Source organism: Phodopus roborovskii, unplaced genomic scaffold, assembly GCF_943737965.1.
Source record: "Phodopus roborovskii unplaced genomic scaffold, PHOROB, whole genome shotgun sequence".
In the NCBI taxonomy this organism is placed as follows: domain Eukaryota; kingdom Metazoa; phylum Chordata; class Mammalia; order Rodentia; family Cricetidae; genus Phodopus; species Phodopus roborovskii.
The window spans coordinates 1,897,410-1,905,027 of NW_026126623.1; positions in this window are offsets into that span (position 1 = coordinate 1,897,410).

Below are 7,618 nucleotides of genomic sequence, written 5' to 3' on the forward strand. Positions count from 1 at the left end.
TGGCTCTGCCCTGTACTGATTCTGTGACCTGGAATACACTGCTTGGCTTCTTCCATCATTTTTCTCAGGGCTGGATTGGACATCACTTTAGGATTACTTGTGGACTGTGTTGTTTTGTGTATCTTTAGATTGGCAAGCAAGCATGTCATATCTGGCAGTCTTCTTTCTAGTGCAAGAAAAATGTGTAGAAGGAATGTATTTGTTAGCTTGCATTTTGATTTTCTCTCTCCCCCGCACCCCCCCCCCCCCCGTGTGTTAAAGATATTTTGGGGCTGTTCTTCCTTAACAAATTTAACAAGAGCCCCAGTGATCATGCAATTCATTCCCTCAAAATGTCTAATTCTGTCTTGCAGTTGAATATTCCAAGCACCATTTTCAAATAGTTGAGACTGACTTACTGTCTTTACTTCATTGCCTGGGTTATGGTATTGTGGGTTTCTTGGGGGAAATGATGAGAAAACTTGGGTCCAATATTGCCCTTCTCTTTTTAGGGTGACAAAATGATCTTTTCAGTTATCACTGAATTCTGGCTAAGAAAGAAGTGTCCCAATCATCTCCCTCATAAGGAGATACCACTGATTATCACTATTTTGAATCTTAGCTAGATGTTCTTTGAGAATGGACACAACGAACTACAGTCTAAGTACTGAGAGTTCTGGAAGTAACCTTACTGCAACAGCGTTGTTCCCAAAGTGTCAGCTCTCAGTCTTGTCACATCTGCAGCCAAGCAGGTGCTGCTTCAACATTGTAGAAGAGAGCTCACCTGCTGATTGGTGTCAACCTGCCATTCTTCCTCCTATCTGTGTAAAAAGCTGTGTGTGTGTGCACATGCACGCATACATACATAGAAGCCTTCAAAGGTGATTAACTGTTTTTCTTTGAGATTACTTATTAAAAACATTATCACATTTTCTGTCACTGTCCAGAAGTTTTAAACCTATTGTTCAGAGATTTGCAAAAGAAGCAGCTTAAGGGTTGGCTGGAGAATTCCTTGTCCTTTGAAAATGAGCTCCAGCAGATCAAAGGTAGAGCTATCAACAACACAGGTGTACTATTGACCTCAATCTACATAACAACGGGTGACTCATCTCAGGTCCCATGCAAGTGATGAAAGGCAAGTTAGAGAGGCCACCACCCTGCTTTTAAAAAAGGGCAGAGGGAAACCCCACAGTTTATTGACAGGCATCAGGTCAGTTTGAGTCATGGTTGTGTTTTTATTAGTTTTATGGTTAAGACAGGACTGCCTGAGTGAAAAAAAATGTACAAACAAAAGAGCAGCTTTGTCTCTGTGTCCTAGGCTTAGTATACCAGCTTCTTAGAGGCCCACAGGGAGGGGAAAGTGAAAGGAAGATAGACAGGACAAGGGGAGACAGTCCAGATTCCCCTTATGATGGACAAATCCTTATCAGTGGGTTTCCAACTGCATTTATATTGTAGAATCGGCTGGGTCCCACTCAGTGAACAAATAGCTGGCCTTTCTAGGTAACCTCAACACACACTGCAAGTGAGGGACATGACTGCAGACACTCCCTATCTGAAAGGTGATCTAGTGAGTGACTGAACACAGCCTGATAAGCACCCTCTCCCTCATTTGTTTTAGAAACAATGGGAAGGTCTGGATTTAAAGATGTAGCTTTAACAACAACAACAAACCATGATATGTAAGAAGAGGCTGTTGTCTGTACTTGACCTGTAATCCATTAGATTAAAGTGCTTCCACGAGTTCTTGAAATGGTATAGCAAGTGTTGGTTATAAGAGCATCTCCACTTTTGCATGACAGGCAGAGAGATGGAAAGGTTCACCCTTTCCAGAAGATGGTGAATGAAAACCATACAGCAGATGTCTCAGGAACTGCCAAGTGTCTGGGCACCCATCTTCACAAAATTCATACCCATTTAAAAAAATCTATTCATTCTTCAACAATTTCATAGATGAATGTCAGAAATTCTGCTCACCTTAACAACACCTCCTTCTCAAGTTCTCTTCCCACCCAGTCCCTCCCTACCCACTTTCAATTATTCTAGTTTTGTTTTTGTTTTTGCATTGTGACCCACTGTGCTAAATCAGGAGCACTTGAGTGTGGAACTATCCACTGGAATAAAAAAAAATTAGTGTCATGCCTGTTTATTAATGGGAAAATCACATCTACAGGTCCTCAGTCTTCACCCGCCCTCTTTGTCTAATTGCTCTACATTTGGTCAGGCCATAATCCCAGGATCCAGGACACCAGGAGATCTTGCTTATAGCGTTTTACCTGTAAAAAGCCATCCTTCCATCCATACCTCAGTTCAGATGTGTGTCCTAATGTGTCTCAAAATTACAAAGGAATGCAGTGAAAGTGATGCTGAACATGAGCAAACAAGGAAAGGAAGCCGTGGTTACAAATAGGTTCTAAGAGTCAAGGTTCAGATGTGGAGTCTGTTTCATGTCCTCATGTCCCAGATGTCTGTCATTTTCCAAACAGCCTATCTCTTTTACACACCATGGCCTCCACTGCCTAGGATGCTCTTAGTCCCGCAGCATAGGACTATTCTTATGAATCAAGAGTTCCCAGCAGACCATGGAGAGAATCTTCTATTCACTCTTTCACCTGGGAGCATCCTCAAACATGTTTGCTCATTTTCAAGCCAGACTGGCCAACAGAACTGATGTCATGTTATATTCCATCAATGGTTAAGTGCAAATTGTTACATTTTTCTGATTCTTTAAAAAATTATCTTTTCTTTTACTGAAAATAGATTCTTTTCTCAGACAATAGTTACTGATTATAGTTTTCTTTCCCTGTACTTCTCACAGTTCCTTCCACCTCCCCCCTCTTCTGATCCATCCCCTTTCTGTCTCTCATTTAAAAGAATAGGCTTCTAAGAGATAACAACCAAACATGACAAAAATGAAACATAGTATGGCGAAGCAAAAACTGTCATATAGAATTTGGACATGGCAGCCCAACAGGAGGAAGAGAGTTCAAAGAGCAGACAAAAGTGTCAGAGACCCATTCATTTTCACAGTCAGAAGCCCCATAAAAATACTAAGCTAAAAGCTGTAATACATACACAGAGGACCTGGTGTTGACCCTTGTAGGGCCTGTGCTTGCTACTTCAGTCTTTGTGAGTCTATATAAACCTTGCATAGTTGATTCAGGTGGCCTTGTTCTCCTGGGGTTTTCTATTCCCTCTGGCTCCTATAATGTCCACAGGATTCCCTGAGCCCTGCAGAGAGGGATTTAATAGAGACCTCCAGTTTAGACTCTCTCTCTCTCTCTGCATAATGTCTGATTGTGGGTCTCTGCATCTGTTCCCATCTACTTCTGGAGGACCCTCTTTGATAATGCCTGGATAAGGCACTGATCTATGAGTATAGTACATTATCATTAGACATCATTTTATTGATACATTTTTTTTTAACCAGTAATGTTTGGTTTTACCCTCAGTCTCTGGGCTACATGGGCTCATTCTTCTTATGGCATGGACCTTAGACCAGATCAGATATTTGTTGGATACTCCCACAAATTCTGTGCCAACATTGCCCTAGCATATTTTGCAGGCAGGACAGATTGTAGGTCAAAGGTTTTGTGATTGTGTTGGTGTCCATGTTTCTCTTTTGGTAGCCTTCTATCACCAGATACTAGAACATAGGGGTAAAGGCTCTATTTAGATACCAGCTTCTTTCTCCATGTTCAATGAGTTGAGTACATGTTTTCTTTGGCAATGGGGCCCTACTGTGAGTTTGTTGAGACCAATCTTATGTCTCAGCCATAGCCTAGGTTGTTTGGAGATTTCCATGGTACCCTCCTGGCCAACAACTCAAATGACTGCAACCTAGTCCTGTCCCTGGAAACCTCCCCTAGCAACAGATGAACCGTTGAGAGTCTGTATCCACCATTTCTAGGAGTCCTCATTATGATCATCTTAATAGAATCCAGGTAGTTTCCCTGTACTAGGTTTCCATACTATCTCCCAGGAACCCCCAATTCGAGCCATCTCTGTCTACACTCTTCCTATACCTCAACTTTCCCTATGTGATCACCCCTCCACTCCTGTCCCAACCAATCCCAGTCCACCAGTAAAATTCATTTTATTTCCTCCTCCCAGACAAATCCATGCATTGCCCCCTTAACACATGGTCTTTACTCAACCTCTCTGGATCTATGCAATATTGCTTGGTTATCAATTACTTAATGGCTAATATCCACTTTTTAAGCTTTTTTATTATTAATAAATTTTGTTTAAATTAGAAATAATCTTAATTTACTTATCAGTCCCAGTTCCCTCTTCCTCCCATCTTCCCATACCCCCCACAAACCCCCTCATCGCACCCCCCATCCACTACTTCCAGGAGAGATCATCAAAATCTTTCAAGTCATTTGGGGTAGGGCCTAGGCCCTCCTCTGTGTCTCTAGGCTAAGGGAGTATCCCTCCATGGGGAATGGGCTACTGTAGTCTGTTCGTGCACTAGGGATATATCCTGGTTCCACTGCCAGAGGTCTCTTATACTGCCCAGACCTCCTAGCTGACACCCACGTTCAGGGGCCCTAGTTTGGTTCTATGTTGAATATATGTCATATTTATTTTCTGGGTCTGGGTTATCGAATTCAGGGTGATATTTTCTAATTCCATCCATTTCTTTGCAAATTTCATCATTTTTTTAACAGCTGAGTAACACTACATTTTGTAAATGTATCACATTTTCTTTATCCATTCTTTGGTTGTTTCCAGCTTCTGACTATTGTGTATAAGGCCACAATAAACATGGTTGAGCAAGTGTCTTTGTGGTAGGATGGAGTGTCTATTGAGTATTTGCCCAAGAGTGGTATAGCTGAATCTCTAGGTAGATTGATTCCCTACTTTCTGAGGAACCAACATATTGATATTGATTTCCATAGTGATTGTACAAATTTGCATTTCCATCAGTAATGGAAGAGTATTCTCCTTGCTCCATATCCTTGCCAGCATAAGCTGTCACTTATGTTATTGACTTTAGCCATTCTGACAGGTATAATATGAGATGGAATCTCAAAGCATCTTTGATTAGCATTTCCCTGACGACAAAGGATGTTCAACATTTCTTTAAGTATTTTTCAGCTATGTAAGTTTCCTTCATTGAGAAATATCTATTTAGGTCTATACTCCATTTTTAAAATTAGATTATTTGTTTTTTCCATATCTAGTTTCTTGACTTCTTTATGTATCTTGGATGTTGCATCTGGTACTGGTAAAAATCTTTTCCAATTCTATAGACTGCTACTTTGATTAATTGACGGTGTCCTTTGCCTAAAGAAGCTTTTCTGTTTCATGAGGTTGCATTTATTAATGTTGATCTTGTTGATCTTAGTGTCTGTTTTATACAACTCTTTGCATTGAGGTAATATTTATTCTTGTGTAGAGATTTTTTTGTTTTTGTTTTGGGTTCGGTTTTTTTTTTTTTCTGATATAGTAGAAGGAAAATATCCTGTTTTGGTATCCATTCTGTTAGTTTGTGTCTTTTTATTGGCAAATTGAAACTATTGATTTTGAGAGATATCAATGACCAATGATTGTTGATACCTCTTTCTTGTTGGTGATAGTAGTGGTAGAGTGCATGTGCTTCCTTTCTTTTGATAAGTCTGATGGAGGATAATTTATTTCCTTTGTTTTCATGAGTATAGTTAACCTCCTCAGGTTGGGGTTTCCTGTCTAGCACCTCACATAAGGCTGGATTTGTAGATAGATATTGTTTAAATTTGACTTTACCTTCTCCATCTCCAGTTATTGGAAGTTTATTTTAGACATCATATTCTGGGCTGGAATCTGTGGTCTCTTAGAGTCTCCAGCACATCTGTCTAGGTCCTTCTAGATCTAGAGTCTCCATTGAGAAGTGAGGTACAATTAATTGGTCATCTTGTCTTGCAGGTTTTAATATTCTTTCTTTTTTGGATATGTTTAGTGTCTTTGATTTTTATGTTTCAAAGGAACTGTCTTTTCTGGTCCAATCTGTTAGGTGTTCTGTATGCTTCTTGTACCTTTATAGGCATTTCTAGTTTTAGGTTAGGAAAATTTTCTTGTGTGATTTTGTTGAATATTTTCTGGGCCTTTGATCTGGGATTCATCTCCTTCTTCTCATCCTATTATTCTTAGATTTGACCTTTTCATAGTGTCCCAGATGTCCTGGATGTTTTGTGTCAGTAATTTCTTAGATTTGACATTTTCTTTGATCGATGGATCCGTTTCTTTAATCATATCTTCAGTGCTTGAATATAAATAAATGGGAAAGTATCACATATTCACAGAATATAATATTGTAAATATATTCATAGCTCCCAAAGAAACGTACAGATTTAATGAAGTTCTTATGTAAATGTCAACTTTTTCACAGAAAATGAAAAAAATAATCATAAACAATGTGAGGAACAAAAATCTGCGATCTCAACACTCAGAAACCTGAGAAGGGGGTGCAAGTGTGAAGCTAGCTTGGGCTTTATAGTGAGATTTTAGTTTGAAAATAAATAAATAACAAGGGAAAGAGTCAATAGAATCCACATAACCATGGAAGATAACAAAAGATAATCAAAAGCATTCCAAGAAAAGAAACAGACATGTAAAAATATTAAAGCAGAAGGTGTCACAGTAATAATTCTAAAAGGTAAAACTGATCAAGAGCAATCTAATTGCATGACATCACCACAGAAATGGATGCTTTTCAAATCAAACAGGAAAGAACCCACTAATAAATCCATGCATTTATGCCGCACATTTGGGATAGATCCACAACTTACAAAACACAGTTTCTTCAACTATCATATTGTGAAAACCTGATATTTATGTGAAGAAAAATGAAAAGTGGTTAATTATCTCATCTACAAACAAATATCAATACAAAATTGATTAATGACATAACATCTAAAACTATGAAAATGTTAGTCAAAAAAACATAGAGGGGAACAACTTCAAAAGGTTGGAAGGAAATTCTGCCCTTGTGACACAGTTAGCCTGCAGTTCTTTACTTCACAGTTCCTGAAAGTCTGGAATGCAATTGTGTCTTAGCTTGGGCTAAGCTTGACTTTGAAGCCTCATTAAATTTCAGCCAAAGTGCTAACTGATTGAACTAGTCAGTGCTGCAGGCATCTGAGGTTGTAGTATGTCAAAATGGCTCCCTCCATGGAACAAGTTGGTCCTAGGCTCTCAGTTATTCCCAGGAGGACCTCTCTTCCATTGACTGCTGTGTCTTAAAGCCAGTAAGTCTGACTGCTGAGTAAGCAACTGGAACATGTGCAAAGTGCTTTGGAGTCCCAGGCTTGCATTCTACCTCATTCCATTTCTTAGAAACCAGTCATACACTTGGCTCACATTCAAGAAGATAGAGGGCAATTGTGCTCCACTTTGTGAATTTTAAAAGAATGTAGAAGAATTTCCAGATCTATTTTAAGTTTACCATTAAGAACCAGTCTTAACTCTCCAGTTGACTATAGAGGAATATACTCACTATGATGATTAACCTGGCTGGCATGTGTCCCCAGAGTTCCCCAGTTCAGTAGGCCCACAGCTAATTTAAGGGCCATTACATTTTAGCATGGTTTGGTATATAGTGGTAGTTAGACAGACTGCTGCAGTAGAGGGATGTCTCTCCAAAGGACAGTCAGGA